The sequence below is a fragment of the Chiloscyllium plagiosum genome, unplaced genomic scaffold (genome assembly GCF_037043375.1).
Source record: "Chiloscyllium plagiosum isolate Xiang-an unplaced genomic scaffold, Cpla_swu_hap1 HiC_scaffold_7, whole genome shotgun sequence".
NCBI lineage: Eukaryota > Metazoa > Chordata > Chondrichthyes > Orectolobiformes > Hemiscylliidae > Chiloscyllium > Chiloscyllium plagiosum.
In genome coordinates, this window is record NW_028270145.1 from 50,908,831 (window position 1) to 50,929,307 (window position 20,477).

The 20,477-nt window shown below is 40.5% G+C and overlaps 1 long non-coding RNA gene across 2 annotated transcripts in view; it reads left to right on the plus strand.

Annotated features, from left to right (window-relative positions):
• The window catches only part of LOC148149611 (uncharacterized), a 155,025-nt gene extending 135,028 nt beyond the window's left edge, over positions 1 to 19,997 (plus strand). For both annotated transcript variants that reach the window (XR_015757530.1, XR_015757531.1), the window contains 3 exons: positions 7,642 to 7,922; positions 8,718 to 8,786; positions 19,497 to 19,997. This is a non-coding gene — a long non-coding RNA (uncharacterized LOC148149611). The remainder of the gene's footprint in view (positions 1 to 7,641; positions 7,923 to 8,717; positions 8,787 to 19,496) is intronic.
• Positions 19,998 to 20,477: the final 480 nt, after the last annotated feature.

Below are 20,477 nucleotides of genomic sequence, written 5' to 3' on the forward strand. Positions count from 1 at the left end.
GAAATGCAGTCACCATAATAATTCTCCCAGGACAGAAGGGAGCCACAGTATGTTTCCAAAAATGGGTGGATTTGGCAGAAGAAATAATGCTGAAGAACACTATCAATGTTCGGCATTTTTAATTTGTACATCAGAAAGAAATATCCGGAGCTTGCATGTACACAGTTAAACTTTATCAATGGCTGTGCAGCTACTACCTCAATGACCTTTGACCATGATGTCGAATTGTGGATGTGCACAGATGATTGCACAATGCTCAGTACAATTCACAATTTCTCAGACACTAAAGTAGTCCATTTCCATGTGCAGCATGTTCTGGAGAACATCTAAGATAAGCGTCAAGTTACAGATCAGCCTGCTGAATATCCCACTAACACTATATTCAGCCTGCTGAACATCACTGCTGAATATCCCACTATCAACTTTCTGGAGGTTTCCAATGGCCAGAAATAGAACTGGACCAGTCATATAAATACTGTGGCTACAAAGGCAGGTCAGGAGCTGATAATCTTGCAGTTCAACACCATCCAGGACAAACATTCTGTGTGATTGGCACCCATCCATCATCTTCACTTCCTTCACCATTGATGTCCAGTGGCAGCTGTCATTACCATCTACAGTATACACTGCAGTAACTCACTGAGCTTACTTCCCAACACTTCCCAAACCTGCAACCTTTATCACCTAGGAGGACAAGGTCACCAGAAGCATAGGAACACCTCCACCTGCAAGTTTCATTCCAAGCCATCCATGATCCTGGCTTGCTGTATATGACCTTGCTATATAACTGCTCCTTCACAGTCACGGGGTCAAAGTTCTGGAATTCACTCGGTTTTAGCACTGTGGGTGTGACTACACCACAAGAACTGCAGCAGTGCAAGAAGGTTGCTCCCTAGTACCCTGACAAGGGCAATTAGTGCTGGACAATGAGTGTGTGCTTCACCAGGCTCATTGTTCATGGTTCATTGTGTCTATGTTGACCAAAAGAGAGTAATGCAGTCATTGAAATATGATGAAAAGAATGGTTAAAACACTTCATAAAATGTTATTTATCAATTATTCCATTTTATACAAATGTTATGGCATGGTAAAGTCTTAATTACTACCAAGAGAAACCTCTCCAGTACTGAAACATTTTTTGTAATTGCAGAACCTCATTCATTCAGATTTGAATTATTATCCAAGATTTTGAAAATATAGAAAACTGAATAAGACATTTTTCTTTTTCTCTCTGTCTCTTTTATCTCTTTCTCTTACTTCCTTCTGTCATTGAATTAAGCTTGAATGAAATATTCCACCATTGAAAGTGTTTGTGTCTCATTAATGTTTCTTTCATTGAATTAGCTGTGGAGAGACACATTGCTGCTTGCCTAGTTTGCACAGGTCCTCGATTTCTTGTGGAATTTGCTAGACTAAAATCCCTTGGAAAATCTGTGGGAAGCTGTAAACGTATTGAATGGCCGATGACATTATGTTTCTGCTGTCAGCCAAAATTTGACTAATTTATTAAATCCAAGAAAGTAATGTTACTTTTGTAGCAGTTTTCCAGGAGATGAACTATTAGGTCAACCAGATTAATGATGTCCATCACAAGAGGAAAGCAATTGTTCCATTTCTCTGAAATTCACCAGTTAGAATCCTAGATAAGGCAGATGGAAATAATGAAATTATGCAATACAGAATGTGTCAGAAAATGTATTATCATATGTATGGTCCTCCACACTACTCTTCATTTGATGTTTCGGGGGGAAAAAACTGGTGTCGATGGTAGTTTTGATTCAACCATCAAGACAGCATTATCTAATAGAAATTGATGACCAGATACTGCTGTAGTTATGGCAGCACTGTTTTAAGTGCATGCATTAATTTTAATAGAGAAAAGTCTTGTGTACACTCAAACAACAGAAATAAATACTCTCCACTGAATTATACTTATTTAACAACCAAAGCAGTAAAGAACCCAAAATAATAACAAACACATTTAGACTCTGCTTGTTCATCAGTACTTTACTAATAATGAGCAAAAATATTACGTGTGCTTGCATATGTCTAGTGAATGTGGGTACTATATTGCGATTTCATGCTCAATGGAGGTGTCTATTACTCATTTTTATTTACTAATCAGAAATGAAATTAAGCAAATCATGCATGGCTAGTGGTTAACACATTGAAAACATTCCACTTGAAGATCATAAGATCACATGATAGATACAGATGAGAAATGCCATTTAGTCCATTTTAGCTCATTTATTCATAAATAGTTAACCGTTGCCACATAAAAGCATTCAACTACTTAAGTCATTCCATAGAGTTTCTCTTTTAGTTGCCCACATGAAGTCCTTTCTATGAGTTAATTTTTTTCTATGAAATAAGAAACAGAAGTAGGATTTCTGGGTATTGCTAGCTAGGCCAGTATTCATTGTTTATCGCTAATTGTCCAAAGGCAGTTAAGAGTCAAACACATTATTGTAGGTCCGGAGTCACTTATAGGCCAGATTGGATATGGATGGCGAAAGGACAAAATGGGTTTTTTTACCAATCCATGTCATAAATCCAAGAGTACTGTAAGACTTTACATTTAATTCAAATTTCATTGCTGCCGTGGTGGGATTCAAACTCATGTTCCCAAAACATTAACCTGTAGTTCTGGATTGCTGGTCTAATGATATTACTGTTACTCTATCACCTCACCTAAATAGGCGAGGCTTGGCATTGACAAACAGTGAGAACGACTTCAAGAAGACATCAAAAGAAGAGCAAGCAGTCTGTAGATCAAATTTTATCTGAATAAGTGCATGACAATACATTTTTGGGAGAGGAAAAGTGAACAGGAGCATAAACTGATTGCAAAGAAACATGATGGTGAACAGAGATACAGATTTAACAGTTCAATTACACAATTTCCTAAAATGCAAGTACAAGTAGATGAAACTGTAGTAAGGCTAACACAATTTTGAGTTTGATAACAGGAAACATGAATGTCTTTTCTGGGACATTGCACAACATTGAAATTGTCCAAAAGTAGAGAGTTGTGGTGAAATATGTATTTGGCTTCAAGGTAGTGACGCCCAACCCCATGATGGGCTGGATATTACATGTCCCCCATATATGTTTTTAGTTGGTTGGGCATGTAAAATAGGGTAGGTGGCCAGTCTACCATCTTCGCACTTCTGCCCAATCTGACCCTATTATTTGGTTTGTGGGTGGGTTATAAGATTGGCAGCCTGGCCACCGTATGCAATTAAGGGACAATTGAGCTTCCTAAAAGTTCAATTGATGTTGTTATTACTTCCCTGTCTGTGCCATAATATAATTGGCATAGGTAGACAATGGGAGAAGGCAACCCATTTTTTTTCACGATTTTAGCATTGTAGAAGGAAGTGGGGATCTATCTTCAGAGGAACCTTTTGTGTATCGGGGCACCCCTCCAAAAGATAGGATACACATCTTTTCTGCCTGCACATACTTTAAAACCCAATGTTCCACCCCTCCAACTCCTCCCTCCCCCTGCCAAAGTTGGCCAAACCCTCTCTTTTTATCTGTGTCTGGGATCCATTCAGGCTTTTGTCCGTACTGATTGCAGTACCAGCAGTGTCCACTTTCAAGTTCTGGCACTGCTGAGCATGCAGGCTAATTGGCTAGCTACCATAGATAGATGAAAGTCCTATTTTCCACTAACATAGGCCAGGTGCAATATGTTATGGCCAAGGTTGGGCTTGTTCGCTGTCTATCAGCTGGATGCTGACTTTCTCTGTCAGCCCCGCCATAAATAAAGGGATCAGGAGGCTGGTCAGCAAGTTTGGTCCTTCAGTTGATCTGTATTAAAACTTGCCTTGATGTGTCAAGTGCAGATCCTGGAATCCTAACAGAATAGGGGTCAGTTACACTGAAAGCATCAGCATTGTTTGCCTTCAGTTTCTTCCATTAAGCTGTTCAAACTGCAAACCAGTTGTTATTATCCACTTGGGAGAACAGTCCAAATTGTATGATGCTATGAAATTTTACAATGCAGAATTGCAGAATATGATTCAGTAAAAACCTATTAAAGTAAAATAAAGTAGAATGGTAATTAATATGCTGCCATCTCATTTTCAAAATTGGAAAAGTATAGCTTTCATATATGAACCATGAATTGAGCATATTTGTGACATGACATTTATTTTTACGCCAATTAAAAGGGTAGCACTTCAACACTTCAATTAGCATTTCAACAAACTCTTTATTTATTTATTGTCAACAAAAATGATAGCACTGTTAAGTATTATTTGGGTGCATAATAGCTACAACGCATCTATTCTCCTACTAAGCTGCATCCTCCAAAGGTTCTAAGACAACAAAGTCAGTTGTGGAACTCTGAACTAACAGAACCCTCAACGATCAGATCAATACTGTTCAGCTTTGCTTTCACTGTCTTAACATTTCAGTGTATTTTAAATGGCAATATTCTTAAATACCAGCACTGCAGCAACTTTCTGCTATTTTTTTTAAGTGACAGAAAATAAATCCCTTTGAACATTCAGGCAGAACATTGAAAATGCTGTTAGGTCATCTCTGAGCAGCCATCAAGTGTTTATTGTCTGGGAGTTCAATGTGAAACTGAAAAATGGCAGCAGTGAAGTGGTTGTCAGAAGCTGTAACAATCACATTAGACATAAAAGTGCTGAAGTCAACTTAAATGTATATTTTAATGAATTAATTAAAAGCTAATATTGGGGCAAGACATCAGGTCTATTGCCAGCTAAAAAATAAATCATTACATTTGGTTCTAGATAAGTCCATCAAAATTTAAATTTCTTCAAGGTGGATACTGACCGCATTCCTTCTAAAAATATAGGTCTTGCATCTTCAGTCCTCTCACCTCCTTTCACAAATGCCAAAATCTGTTACGATGGGCCGATTGTTTAAATCATTGGGCTCATTATGGAATGACATAATCATAGGTTTGCTGACCAGATAATATGATATATTTTGATTTTGTTTTGTTGTCCTTTTTTGCAAGAGAATGTGGGAGACAGATTGCTGTGACTATCATGGGCCTACAAACCATATTATCCATTGCTAGCACGCTGGGCAATGACATCGAAATGGCTACAAAGTATATGGGAGTTTTGCTTTTATTTTATCATTTGATTTTGAAGTGAGGCTAGACATGCTTTCTGATATTGTTGAAGGGAATGTGTCATTTGAACAAATTATGCAAATACAACGGACAACAAAAAGAATTGTTCAGGGAGTGAGTTCTTAAAACTCTATTGGTGAGTTAGACGAATCAAGGCCTGACCTAGTAGTGAAAAATAAGGAAAGTCAGTTGGATTCTTCAAAATTTAGATTTAGCATTCTGCTTTTTGAGTTTTTGTTAATGGAGGAAAAGAATGAGATGAAAAGTTAAAGAAAGAAAACAGATAGCTATGTTAACTTCCATCCACATTTAACCCCACAGCCACATCCACAGTATAAGATACATGTGAGCAAATGCGAGGTCTTGCACTTTGGTAAAAAGAATAGAAGCATGGATTACTTTCTAAACGGTGAGAAAATTCGTAAAGCCAAAGTACAGAGGGATCTGGGAATGCTAGTTGAGGATTCTCTAAAGGTAAACATGCAGGTTGAGTCCGTGATTAAGAAAGCGAATGCAATGTTGTCAATTATCTCAAGAGGGTTGGAATATAAAAGCACTGTTGTGCTACTGAGACTTTATAAAGCTCTGGTTAGGCCCCATTTGGAGTACTGTGTCCAGTTTTGGTCCCCACACCTCAGGAAGGACAGACTGGCACTGGAGCGTGTCCAGCGGAGATTCACATGGATGATCCCTGGAATGCTAGGTCTAACATATGAGGAACGGCTGAGGAGCCTGGGATTGTATTCATTGGAGTTTAGAAGATTAAGGGGAGATCTAATAGAAACTTACAAGATAATACATGGCTTGGAGAGGGTGGACGCTAAGAAATTGTTTCCATTAGGCGAGGAGACTAGGACCCGTGGACACAGCCTTAGAATTAGAGGGGGTAAATTCAGAACAGAAATGCGGAGACATTTCTTCAGCCAGAGAGTGGTGGGCCTGTGGAATTCATTGCCACAGAGTGTAGTGGAGGCTGGGACGCTAAATGTCTTCAAGGCAGAAATTGATAAATTCTTGATGTCACAAGGAATTAAGGGCTACGGGGAGAATGTGGGTAAGTGGAGTTGAAATGCCCATCAGCCATGATTGAATGGTGGAGTGGACTCGATGGGCCGAATGGCCTTACTTCCGCTCCTAGGTCTTATGGTCTTATGGTCTTACCTAAATTCAAAAATTCAAAGGCAATTGCTTTTGCACTCTCTACTTCACCAGGGAGATAAAACATTGGATTGCACACCATCTGCCAAGATGTAATCTGCAGACAGCCCCCACCACATGGATGTCACTGAACTTTCATGGGCTCAGAACTCATTTCAAACTACCCCAGGGGAAGTCCTTTTTGCCTGTTACTGTTCCTGCTTCACAATTCATAACCTTTCCGACCTTACTATCATTTGCAAACTTCAACACACTTTTTCTGTTTCCAAATCCAGGTCATTCACATATGCAGAACCAACTTAGATTATGCAGCATATCTAATGTCCCAAGGCATTTAACAAGAGCGATACGAATAAAAGCTTTTTGGCAATTTTTGACACACCAAATGAGAAATCAGGAAAGATGAAGCAAAAATTTGAACAAAAAGTTAGATTTCAAAGACTGTCTTAAAATAGGAGAGAAACATGGTGTAGAGGTTCAGGATCAGGAATTCCAGAACTTAGGGATAAGACATCGAAAAGCATGATCACCAATATGGATCAGTGAAAATCAGTAAGGTCCAAGAAACTATAATTGGAGAAGCAAGAGAAGTTTGAGCTGTATTTTCATGCAGTGAGAAATATTTACGGTAACAATCCAGAAATGTTCATTTGTCCTAAACCACTGCTTCTTACCTCCCAGATTTGTAGTGCACTGCAGAGTCATTTTCTGTTTGGGAACCTGATTTATTAATGGGCAGCTTTTGCTGCGATACTTTAACCCATCTATAGCGTTAGTGCCAATCTCTTTGCTGCCTGACCCATTAAGCAAAACATACAGTATAGCCGCCCATTCTGTCAAAAGGAAGATTTCTAATTGAATGCAAAGAATTACCTGGACATTAAATTTATGAGGCTTCAGTGACTGTGGAAATGGAGCGGAGACCTAGAAAGATTCTCCCTGAGTCTTTATCTCTTATCTGAAGATTCCTGCTGTGGATCTGAGGATTGCAGTAAGGAAAGCTGTCCGAAGCACAGAATGAAGATGTTATCAAATGATGTGTGCTCCCCCAGCCTGGAGACAGTGCTTCATGAGGATCCATGAGCTAAGGAGAGTAGAAAATGTACCAGTTGCACTTGCTGAGCATTCACACTCAGACCTTTTCAGTATTGACCTGCACTGCACTCCTCAGAACAACTTACCTTGAAATTACACTCACTCCTTTATTTCTAATCCCCATCCAAACAGCGAACACTCACAATGACCCTCAGTTATTGCCCTGTCACACCTCTACATTAATGTCATCCTCCACAAATGTTGTCATTCCCTCACACCACACAAGTCCAGTACTAACACTCACAACTCCCTGTTTTCTCTCCTCACAGAAGGGAGCGTTCAATTCAATAAGTAGCAGAAGCCAATCTATGACTGTATGAGTGAAGTGGAAGTAAGTTGGTGACATCCAATGATGGGGACCTAATCAAACAATGGGAATGGATTCTCACTTTCTCCACTGGGAAGAAGCAGTGGATGTGAACAGCAACCTACAACAAGAGCCTGAGATCTCAGAAGTGCTGTCCGGACTAACCTGAGGAACTCCTGCTGAGATTTCCTGGAGCTGAGAGGACTGTCTTCCAACAAAGATAACCGTCTTCGTATGTGCCAGGTATGACTCCAATCAGTGGAGAGTTTTCCCATGATTCCCATCAATTCCAACCTGGTTAAATGGCTCTTTTTAAACCCTAAATTCAGCTGGTCTGGGAGAAAAGTATAGAATGAAAGCCAATTCATCTTTTCTCACTCGGGAGTTGGAAATTTGCAGAATCACACTGGAACTTGGGGAACATTGCCTGGGATCTGCTTCCTCAGATTCAGAGAAAACTTTACCCAATCACCTTTACTCATCTACAGGACCTCTGTCACTTTCCAAATCCAATCATTATGATATACTAGAGAATGTCTGGTAGGTCATCTATTCCTTTTGCCTTTAAATCTGTTGGCATCAACTCTCTCCTCAAATCACTACCATGGCAAACTGGCATCCCATCTCCAAAACCTTTTCCACCTACCAAACCCATTCACATATTTAGCAGAACTACATATTTGAACCAGGTATCCAAGTGACCTGGTCACATTGAGATTTAATGCAACCCTGACCTTTACAATCTCTGGCAGTGCCATCCTTAGCTTTGTGTAAAGGTCTGGGTCTAGTTGCAGAAGATTACATTGTTCAGTGAATACCTCCTTATTGAATCTGATTTGTCTCAGCCATTGTTACTGGATGAGGTTGGGATATTAGCATTGCCTGCTGAAAGGCTGCTATGAGTAGGGCCTTCTACAGAAAGCCTTCCCGTTTCTATAATTTCAGCTATATTTCTCGGTATCAACCTCCACTACGACCCCAATAACCTCTTGTGGTCATATGAGCACAAATGAGCAAATCCTCTTTCTTTCTTCCTAGATGCTTTGGCTCAACAGAAGACCTCCAAACACAAGCTGCAGTACTTCCAAAATCTTCACCACAACAAAAGTAAGTTCAAAGCACTTCACCGCAAATAAGAAGGCAGTCCCTTTAAATATGGGTGAACACCACCATCAGCTGAGTATGCCTAGATGGGAGAGACATTTACTGGATTTGTGCATATATCCAAATGTTCTCCTGTGGTCTCCCTTCTATGGTTCTATGCTTTGAAAGACATATGCATCAAATCAACTGAAATCACTGATTGTCACCACAGCTACTGGCTCACAAATAGCATTTCCATGCTAACATCCTTCCCAACATCAAATGTGGCTGTGGGGTCCATGCTATTTTATGTCCTGCAGACTTCCATAACATTCCAGCTGTGGAGTTATAGAGAGCAATTTTACAGTCAAGTGGTTTCAGGAATTTAGTGGTTGCTGTAAGAAACCTCAAAATATCCAATACTCCCTTTATATTAGAAAAGAGACGCTGGGTGAACTTTTCATTTGCCTCTCCTAAAAATGTGGTGGTTTTACACATTTGTGTTTCCCATTAAGATGAAACATGCAACTTTGCATCTTTTTGTTTTCTTTTCCAACACTTTAAATAATATTACAACCAAGGTTGCAGAAGCTACAAAGCAATACTGTCACCTGTCTGACTGCTATAAAATCTTTGACTGGTTCTTGAAATATTAATGTAATGGTTGTGCTTGACAATTAATGACATGGCATTCTTCCAGTGTCAGAATGTCCCAGAGTAACCGAGCCAACTGCTCATGGCTGCCCACAGCCCAAACCAAATGATAAAGAGGATTGAGCAATAGGTTGCAGATTCAAATAGTCTGCTAAGATGTGCCTGAACTCACAGGGGAAATTCAGCAAGGTTTCCTATTGCTGTTGACCTCAAACATCTCTTCAGGTTCGGACTCAACTATGATGCTTGCTGTCGTGGAGTATCCTGGTAGTACTCATTGTCAGGTTTACAGCAAGGAAAATATCCATGATGGCAAGGTACAAGAGAGGAACTGATACTCATGGATTTGCAGTTCATTGAGCAGACAAGGCTGTTAGAAGAGTAGTGGTAAGAACTATGGTCATGGGTAGGATAACACCGATAACTAGTAATCCAGGGACCTAGTGTATTATCCTGACAGCTATGACTCCTTGCCAGCTGAGAATTCTAAACATAATTAATTTTAAAATTCCAAAATAAAGAGGTAATGTTGACCATGAAAGTCTTAAATGTCATAAAAAAGTTCTGATTTACCAACATCCTTTGGGAAGGAAATTGGTCATTGTTACTTGTTCTGGCTTGTATTTTACTCCAGCCCCACAGCAATGTGGTTAGTTGCTAACTCTGAAATGACCTTGCAAGTGACTAAGTTATGTGGAACGTTGATTCTCCTTCTCCTTGGATGCTGCCTGACCTGCTGTGCTTTTCCAGCACCACACTCTTGATTCTGTCCATATGCAGCAGGGCCTGGACAACATTCAAGAATAGACCAATTGGTACAAATAATATTTGTGCCATATGAGTTTGAGGCAATATTCATTTCAACAAACGAGGATGCAAACAATCTCCCATCACACTCAAAGCATTATTGTTGTCTAATCCCTCACTATTAACTTCCTAGATGGGTAGGGGGGAGGGGTGGGTCATCATTAACAGAAGCCTAGCTGCACCAGTCACATGACTACAAGAGCAGGTCATAGGTTGGGTCTATTATGGCAACTCACCAACTTTTCAAAGACTTTCCACTATTTGCAAGCCTCAAATGAAGACCATGATGCAACATTCCTCACTTGCCTGGATGGATGATATTTCAACAACAGTGAGTAAGCTTCAAACCATCCCAAATATTCATTATCTCCACCACCACTTACACTGACAGCCATATATACCATCCACAAGATGTACTACAACAACTTGCAAAGGATCCTTCAACAAGAACTCCCAAATCTGTAACCCCCACCATATAGAAGGACATGAGCAACACACATGTAGGAATGCCACAACGTGCAAGCTCCCCATCCCAAACCCTAACCCTATTGCAAGTTACACACCATCCTGGCTTGGAAATGTCACCATTGTTCCCTCTTTGTATGATGTGCTCTTCATTCTGAGCACTGGGGTGTATTACAGAGCACCTTGAGAAAATGTTTCACAGCCACCTTTTCAAATGACAATTAGAAACGGGCAATAGTGCTAGGCTTATCAGTGAGGCTTACATCCCATTTTTAAAAATCAACAAGGGAAAATAGAGCATTTATGAATCATAAAGTGCAACTGTTACAAATGTGCAGAATCATCATTCAATGTTATCTGTTTATTAACTCACTGACTACATGCCCACCAATGACAGTCCCATTATGGGCAGCAACACCCCAAAGTAGATGAGGTGGTGCTGTATTTTAGCTTCAACTTCCAAGCAGAAAATGAACAATAGTTCATCAGTCAATAATTTTATGCAACCAACTCCTACCCTCACCCTCCACTTCACTCCCATCCATCTCTCCCACGCTTCTTAGAACCAATTTTGTTTACTATTACTTCAATGAAAACAGACATCATGTAAAACAGATGACTGGTTCATGATTGCTATTTTGCTGTCAGTGATCAAAGTAAAAATCTCTCCATAACTTCAAAAGCAAAATGTTCTCTTAGCTACATATCGTTGTCTTGAAGTAAATTTAAGCCAAATAAATTGATATCGCAAAAGCTTTTCCCCTGAACAGGAATTGAGTCCTTAACAGCTATTGACTTGGCTTCAGACAGCATGCTTTGTTTGATATCAAGTGCAAAAGCAGATTGAATTCGAAGGAGTCTGTAGTTAAAACTGTCACCAACTCAAAAGACCACATTTTTATTCCCCAGCACAGTCAGCCCTACCCCACTGAGCATCAAACATATGTTCTCCAATTAACAATAATTAGTAGATAGATTATTATAAAGCAATGATCTGATTAGTTGTGAAAACAGCCATTAATGTTTGTTTAAAGATTACAAGGCTGATTTTAATCCTGCCTGTCTGACAGGAACAGGGCAGGAAAGTGGTTAAAATGGAGAATGGGTGCACTGTCGAAAGTGGTCAGGAGAGGAAAGGACCGAGATTATTGTGTCACATGGAAGGTTCACAACCAACAGAGAACAACAATGACTAAAACTAACAGGTTATTGGTTGCATTAATCAAATCTTTCAGTATAAATCAAAGCACTCATTGCAAGGGAAATGGAACATAAAAAAGGGAAGTTTTACTGTAGCTGTACAGGACCTTGGTGAGACCATATCTGGAATGTTGTGTACAGTTTTGGTTGACTTATTTGCTGAAAAATAAGTCATTTGAAGTAGTTCAGAGAAGGTTCATTCAACTCATATTTGGGATGAAGGGCTTATTAATGAAGAAATGTTGAACATCTTGAGTCTGGACCAATTGGATTTTAGAAGAACGAGATGTAAACCTTTGAAACATATAAAGTTCTGAATGGACCTTTCAGGGTAGTTACTGAAAGGATATTTAGTCATGAGGCAACAGCCATTATAGTATAGGCAAGTAATTCTGATCTATTTGCTTTAGGACAGATGTTATTAAACTTGAAAGGGTTCAGAAAAGATTTACAAGGATGTTGCTGGATTGGAGGGTTTAAACTATAGGGAGATGCTGAATAGGCTGGGGCTGTTTTCCCTGGAGCATCGGAGGCTGAGGGGTGACCTTATAGAGGTTTATAAAATCATGAGGGGCATGGATAGGGTAAATAGGCAAGTTCTTTTTCTTAGGATAGAGGAGTCCAAAACTAGAGGGCATAGGTTTAAGGTAAGAGGGGAAAGATTTAAAAGGGATTTGAGGGGCAACTTTTCATGAGAGTTGTGCATGTATGAAATGAGCTGCCAGAGGAGGCTGGTACAATTACAACATTTAAAAGGTATTTGGATGGATACATGAACAGGAAGGGCTTAGAGGGGCATGGGTCAAATGCTGGCAAATGGTACTACATCAGTTTGCGATATCTGGTTGGCAATAATGAGTTGGATCAAAGGGTTTGTTTCCGTGCTCTTTAACCCTATGACACTATGACTGTACAAATGGTCTTTTCCCAATCTGACCCTTTAAATATCCCTAAATGGAAAAATAATTTGTTTCACTTTTTTTGTGTGTTTGGAGCACTAGGAATGATTGTCTGGAACCTACAGGAAAGTTTGGGCACCTCCAAGACTTACCAAATCCTTTATCATCCACAATTGCCTCTGACCCTCATCCCATCGTTTTTCCTATCCCAGTGCCTGATTCTTAACACTTCCAGTAAGCCAATGCTACCTGCTAACATTTCATCAGTCAAACTAGCTTCAAGTAGCAGACTACCCTGAAATAAGCTAATGAGGCCCATGAGTGAACTGACAAATTGAACCAACCTCTGTGTACCCATTTACCAATTTTATTTCTAGTAAAATTGAAGTTAATGGGAAACAAGAGGGAAGATCTCCACTGATTGTAGTTATACCTAACACAAGGGAACTGAAAGACGACACTCAGACAGTGATGCAAGAATTTCTCAGATAGTATCATAGGCCCAAAGATCATCAGTGCTTCATAAATGACCATCCCTCCATCATAAGGACAGAAGTAGGGATGTTCTATGATCTATTGCAGTGTTCAGTCTATACACAACTCAACAGGTATTGAAACATCAGTCCATGCCTACATGCAGCAAAATTTAGATAGCATCAATGTTTTGTTGATTCATGGAAAATAATATTGCTGCTACAAAAGTGTCAGGCAAAGTTCATCCCCAAAAATAGAAAGTCTATCTACCTCCTTAATCACCACCCCATCTTGATATTCAATAGAATTACCATCATTGAGTCACATACCATCAACCTTGGGCTGTCACTTTCTACCAGCTATTAACTGGGCCAACCGTGTGCATACGGCAGCTACAAAACCACATCAGACCCTTGGTATTCTATGGTTAGTGACTCAGCTCCTGTCTCCCCAAAGTCTAACTACCAGCTACATGTCAGGATTGTGAAGGAATATTTGCCTGGATGAGTGCAGCTCCAACAACAAAAATGTTCAACACCATCAAGGATAAAGTAACCCACATGATCAGTACCCCATGCTAAATATTATATTTCTCCAACATCAATGCACAGTGGCAGCAGTGTGTACCGTCCATAGAATCCACTACAGCATCTCCAAACTCATTGCAAGATATACACCATCCTGACTATGAGCTATATCACCTTCCTTCATTGTTGCTGGGTAAAAATGCTGGAATTTCCTACTTAACAGCACATGGGAGTACCATCACCACACTGACTGCAGCCGATTAAGAATGTGGGAATGCACTTCCTAAAGGAAGGTAGTATTTGCTTCTCACTAGTTATGTTGTTTCATTGCTGCAAGAAGAAATTTGTTTCAAAATTTGTCATGAACAAGTTGTCAGATTACCTGAAGCCTCCCTGGAGATGCTCGTGAAAGAGGATGATCTGAATTGTATTTACATATTGCCAACTGAATTAGAGATGGCTCTCTGATGAGAGTGATCACACTGTCATAATTATATCTTGATGGATTGTCTCGAAATACTTTTGTTATTCCTTGACAATATATTCTAGAAGGTCTAAAAATAAAGGCGCCTAGTTATAAGCACTGAAATTTGACTGCTTATTTGGGTATAACAGAGTTGATAGCAGGTGTTCCCTGACAGTGGTTGGGAAACATAATGCCAACCAGATATAGGAAAGAGATTTCCAAGGCTCCCTGTTCCAGGAATCTTACCCTGAGGATTGAATATGATGAAGGAAGTGCTTCGATGATCTTACTAGGGCAGCAAAGATGAGCACTCGATTTCATTTTCTTCATCCCCCTCTCTCTAAATATATGACAGTGTCTTTCACCCACACTTTTATTTCAGTACATTCAACAATTCCGTTTACACCATCACTATATTTACCACTCTGCACATGATCCTTCAGTTTAATTGTAACTATACTTCCTTGCTTTCATTATACTTACATCAAGCTCACTTCACTTGATAGTTCTTGCAGATAAATAAACTTTCTCAGGACTCGTTCCTTATTTCATACATATCTTTCCCATTCAGCACCCATTCACCTGTTTGAATCTTGCTTTTTCAGCAGACAGCAAAGAGACCTTGGAGTACAAGTTCTTTATAGTAGAGTTGCAGTTAGACTGGATAGTGAAGAAGGCATTTCTTTATTATGCTTTCCTTTATTGGTCAAAGTATTGAATACAAGAGTTGGGAGGTCATGTTATTGGTACAGGATATTGGTTAGGCCACTTTTGAAATATTGTGTGCCGTTCTGGTCTCCTCCCTATTGGATGGAAGGATGTTGTGAAACTTGAAAGGGTTCTGAAAAGATTTACAAGGATGTTGACAGGTTGGAGAATTTGAGCTATAGAGAGAGGTTGAATAGGCTGGGACTGTTTTCCCTGGAGCGTCGAAGGCTGAGGAGTGACCTCATAGTGGTTCATGAAATCATGAGGGGCTTGGGTAGGATAAATAGACAAAGTCTTTTCCCTTTGGTGGGAGAGTCCAGAACTAGAGGGCATAGCTTTAGTGTGAGAGGGGAAACTTTTTTCATGCAGAGAGTGATACATGTAGGGAATGAGCTGCCAGAGGAAGCGGTAGAGGCTGGTACAATTGCAATATTTAAAAGGCATCTGGATGGGTTTGTGAATGGGAAGGGTTTGGAGGGATATGGACTGGGTGCTGGCAGGTGGGACTCAACTGGGTTGGGGTATGTGGTCGACATGGATGATTTGGATGGAAGGGTCTATTTCCGTGCTGTACATCCTTATGACCCTATGACTCTAAGCACTACACATCTGTCCTCTGCCTATCAATAACACTTGACCTGTCTTCCTGTAGGCAAAAGATAACTGCACACCTTAGTCATAAATGTAGCAAAAGCAGGGGGATGCAGCTAACTAGGAGCAACAAACTAAACCACCACAGACTTGGGAACATACAAACGTACGAACAAGGAACAAGAGTAGACTCACTCAGCCCTTCAAGCCTGCTCCATCATTCAATAAGATTGTGGTTGATTTGATTTCAACCTCAACTATATATTCTTGCATATCCCCAATAATCTTTCAACTCCTGGAAATCAACAATTTATTTACTTCAGCTTAAAAATATTTAAATATTTTTGCATCCACTGCCTTTTGAAGGGAATTACAAAGACTCACAACCCTCTGAGAGAGAAAACCTTTTCTCATCTCAGTCTTAAATGTGCGTGCCCTAATCCTTAAACTACGCTGCCTAGTTCTATATTCTCCCACAAGAGTCTGAGGGTCATAAAGGTTTACGTCACAGAAAAAGGCCCTTTGGAGGAAACATGTTTTCAACATCTACCTGGTTAAGTCTAATCATGACCTTAATTAAATTAAATGTTTCAATTAAATCACTGTTCTAAACACCTCATCATACAGGCCTAGCCTCGCTAGCCTTCCCTCATACTGCAACATTCTCAGAACTGCTTCCATTGTATTAACATCCTTTCATAAGTACAGTGACCAGTACTGCACCCTATACTTCAGCTGTGGTCTCACCAATGTCCTGTATAACTTCCCTATATTCAATTCTCCAATTGGCAGGCAGCTACCACCCATCTTGACGGGTTCCCCTACTGTGGGCTGCTTTCTTTCTAGAGTGAGAAGGCGGGGGCATGACAGGAGATGAAAGTGGGTGGCACTTTCTAAGCTATTACTATTGGTGTGGGTGAGGAAGTGTCCCAAGTGAGTGAGTAGGCAACGCAGAGGCCATGCAGCGTTAGTGGTGTCAGGGGTTGGGGTACCTGACAGCAAAAGGGCATGTGTTGCATGCAATAGTGAGAGCATTGGAGTATGAGCCTTGGTGGGAATTGGGTGCAGTACCAGTGATAGACCGAATATGGGGTATGGGAGCGAAGATGGTGGCACTTATGCTGCAGAGCGCAGTGGCTCAGTGGTTAGCCCTGCTGCCTCACAGAACAGGGACCCGGATTTGATTCCATCCTTGGGCAACCGTCTATGTGCAGTTTGCAATTCTCCCTGCATTTGCGTTGGTTTCTTCTGGGTGCTCTGGTTTCCTCCCACAGTCCAAAGATGTGCAGTTTAGGTGAACTGGCCATGCTAAATTGCCCATAGTGTCCATGAATGTGCAGGCAAGGTGAATAAGTCATGGGAAATGTAGGGTTATAGAAATGGGGTGGATCTAGATGGGATGCTCTTCAGAGGGCTGTTGTTGACTCAATGGGCCAAATGGCCTGCTTCCACACCGTACAGATCTTATGATTTATGCGAATAGAGAAGGTCATTGACTTGGGTGGCAACCTCAGACTGGATTGACATGGTCTAGTGTCATGCCTTCAATGCTGGTCTTGAAGAAGAGTAAGTCCTACCAGTACACCACCCTGTCCAGTAGGACCTGAAGGTCACTGTCCACTAAGAGGATCACCAATTTCTACTTGTCCACCATGTCTGGGGCACATATCAGTAACTGTGGAGGTGGAGATTAGAGTCAAAATTAGAGTGGTGGTGGAAAAGCACAGCAGGTCAGGCAGCATCTGAGGAGCAGGAAAATAGACATTTTGGGCAAAAGCCCTTCATCAGGAATGAAACCTCATTCCTGATGAAGGGCTTTTGCCTGAAACTTTGATTTTCCTGCTCCTTGAATGCTGCCTGACCTGCTGTGCTTTACCAGCACCACTCTAATTTTGACTCTAATCTCCAGCATCTGCAGTACCCACTTCACACCCAGTGAATGTTGAGTTGTTGTGGGAAGGGTGTGTGGGAAGACGAGGCTGAAACTGGGCTGTTATAGAAGTGGGGTAGGTAATTAATGATGCATGTTTTGGAATATATGATGATAAAATTCACTAGGTTCTATGATGGAAAACATTGCAAAACTCCTGATGTAATTTGCAATGTAAAAAATGTAAGATTCAGCTGAAGGACATTAAGGAATTTGGAGATAGTGCAGGAGCATGGCACTGAAGATAATGGTCAGCGACAATCTAAAATGGCAGGCAATGATGGATGGGCTGAATGGCCTATTCCTGGTTTTACCAATGTTTCTAAACTTAGTCCACAATGGTACCAAAGGCTTAGGTAGAAAGAAGGATGAGATCATGAAAGCAGATATTAAGAAGTTAAGAGAGAAATTTAAATTAGATTCCCTACAAGATGGAAACAGGCCCTTCGGCCCAACAAGTCCACACTGACCCTCCAGAGAGTAACCTACTCAGACCCATGCCCCTACATTTATCCCTGACTAATGCACCTAACACTATCGGCAATTTAGCATGGCGTATTCACCTAACCTGCACATCTTTGGATTGTCAGAAGAAACCGGAGCATTGGGAGGAAATCCACGCAGACACAGGGAGAATGTGCAAACTCCACACAGACAGTTGCCAGAGACAGGAATTGAATTTAAAGCAAATTCTAAAAAGCAGTAAACTCAGGATTACTCCCAGTGCCACATATTAGAGTCCATAGAAATAGGAGGATTTCTCGACTGAAGAAGTGGTACAAGGATTGGTGTAAGAGATATGGCATCAAATCTTTGAAATATTGGGACCAGTTCTGGAGTGTGTGGAGCCTGTACAAACTGGACAGGTTAGACTTTAACATACCATGATATCCTCTCAGGTAGATTTGCTCAGGCTGTTAAGGAGTGTTTCAACTAGCTTGATGGGGCTGTTGGGACCTGAGAGGTAGCTCAAATTGGAAAGATGTTATGGGCGGCACAGTGGCTCAGTGGTTACCACTGCTGCCTCACAGCGCCAGGGACCTGGGTTCGATTCCCACCCTGGGCAACTGTCTGTGTGGAGTTTGTACATTCTTCCGTGTCTGTGTGGGTTTCCTCTGGGTGCTCCAATTTCCTCCCACAATCCAAAAGATGTGCAGATTTGGTGAATTGACCATGCTAAATTGCCAAATCGGGTAAATATAGGGTAGGAGAATGGGTCTGGGTGGGTTACTCTTTGGAGGGTCGGTATGGACATGTTGGGCCGAAGGGCCTGTTTCCATACTGTAGAGAATCTAATCATGTAAAGCTAGTACAGTCAGTTCTTCTACAATGCGATGGTTGCATTCTTGTGCAAATAATAGAAAAATTGCACTTCAGAAACAGCGCAGAAAGTGTTGTCACTGTAATTGCATTGCAGCCAACACACATTAAAAGTTCGTACTTTAAAAACAGCGTCCCCAGTTCATCAATCACGTTACAGCGAATTTGCATTGACAAAACGTGTGTTATAACAGAACGACTTGTAAAAGTGGCAAATGAAATCAGAAACAAGTGAAATAAAGGTGAGCTTAGCTTGGAATGTGTAATAATCTCAAAAATACAAAGTTAAGGGCTTTACAGACAGATGAAGGGGTCTCAGGCAGGAAAGGCAGGACTCAGGGCTCCAGAGACCGACCCAGAGAATGCCTCTGACCATCATCCTGAAATGTTCAAAGCTTTTTTAAAAAATGTGCTCAGCCTAGCTCCTGAGTTTTCCTGTATGTCACAGCTGAGCCCATCTCTCCCCTGCTGAAACTGTGGAACTGTCAATGCCTGTGACTGGGCTGGTAGTATCAAGACCCCATTCTGTTCCTTACTTACATTAGAGGCAAGTGTAGACCCATGACTCGATTTTCACCCCGATATCAGGGTCCCTATTCTGCTGATAAATTTCAACCTTTTAATTCTGTTTCATTCTCCTGCGGTGCTGCCTAACCAGTTAAGAATTTCTAGCATTTTCTGTTTTCCTTTCAGATTTCCATCCTTCACAGAGTTTTGCTTTTGTGCAAAGCTTTTTGGAAGCAGTTCCTGGAAGTTCACTCAACACTAGCTGTTCATGGATGAATCTAGATCAGCAACAATGGGACAAGAATTCCAACCAAAATGGCAATTAACAGGAATGCCTACTCCTTGAACAAACAGCACCCCATGGTCCAAGGACAAATTGCTTCAACCCTTCAACTCATATTGCACTCAGCAAAGGGACAATTAAACTGGGAGATTGTAATACATTCTCCATGTGATCAATTGGTGAAATCAAATCTACAACAGATTGATAAAATATACATGTGAATGTAAGGTCTTGAAGATGCAATAAAAATTTGCAGAGGGAAAAAGTAACAGCTAATATGGGCTCTAAGGTGATTTTACCTTGCTTTGGACTTATAAGCTGTTCTGCATAAGAATATCAAAATAATAAAGATATAAATACATCAATATTGTGTTGTCTGCAGCTCTTCACTTCATCCCTCTGGCATCTACTCAGCCATCTGTGCACACCAAGATTAAATATTTAATCTCTTTGGTTCTGCTATTTACTGCTGAGGTGTGTTACATTTTTCTGTGATTATTTTTAAAGATTAATAGTCACAGTGAATTCAACTATGACTGTTACTTATAGAATGGGATTTTTAAAATGACTACATTTGTATGGTTTCCCACAATGCAAAGTCATGGTCAGGGAAACCAGCATCCTGAATAATCATCAATTTATTTTATTCCCTGATGCAGAAAGTCTGGTGTAAATGGGGAGCAATAATTTAATCTGTTACTCGTGCCAAGAGTGCAGTAAACTGAAGTACTCAAGATACCAGTGTTATTTCATGCACTTTGAATACAGTACCATAAAAAAGGTTATAAAATGCTCAAGTAATAAGACGAAAGTTCAAAACCAACTTTGCAGCAATCAGAACTTAGTGGCTCCATGAAAACTTTTGAGCTTTTGTACAAAGGATT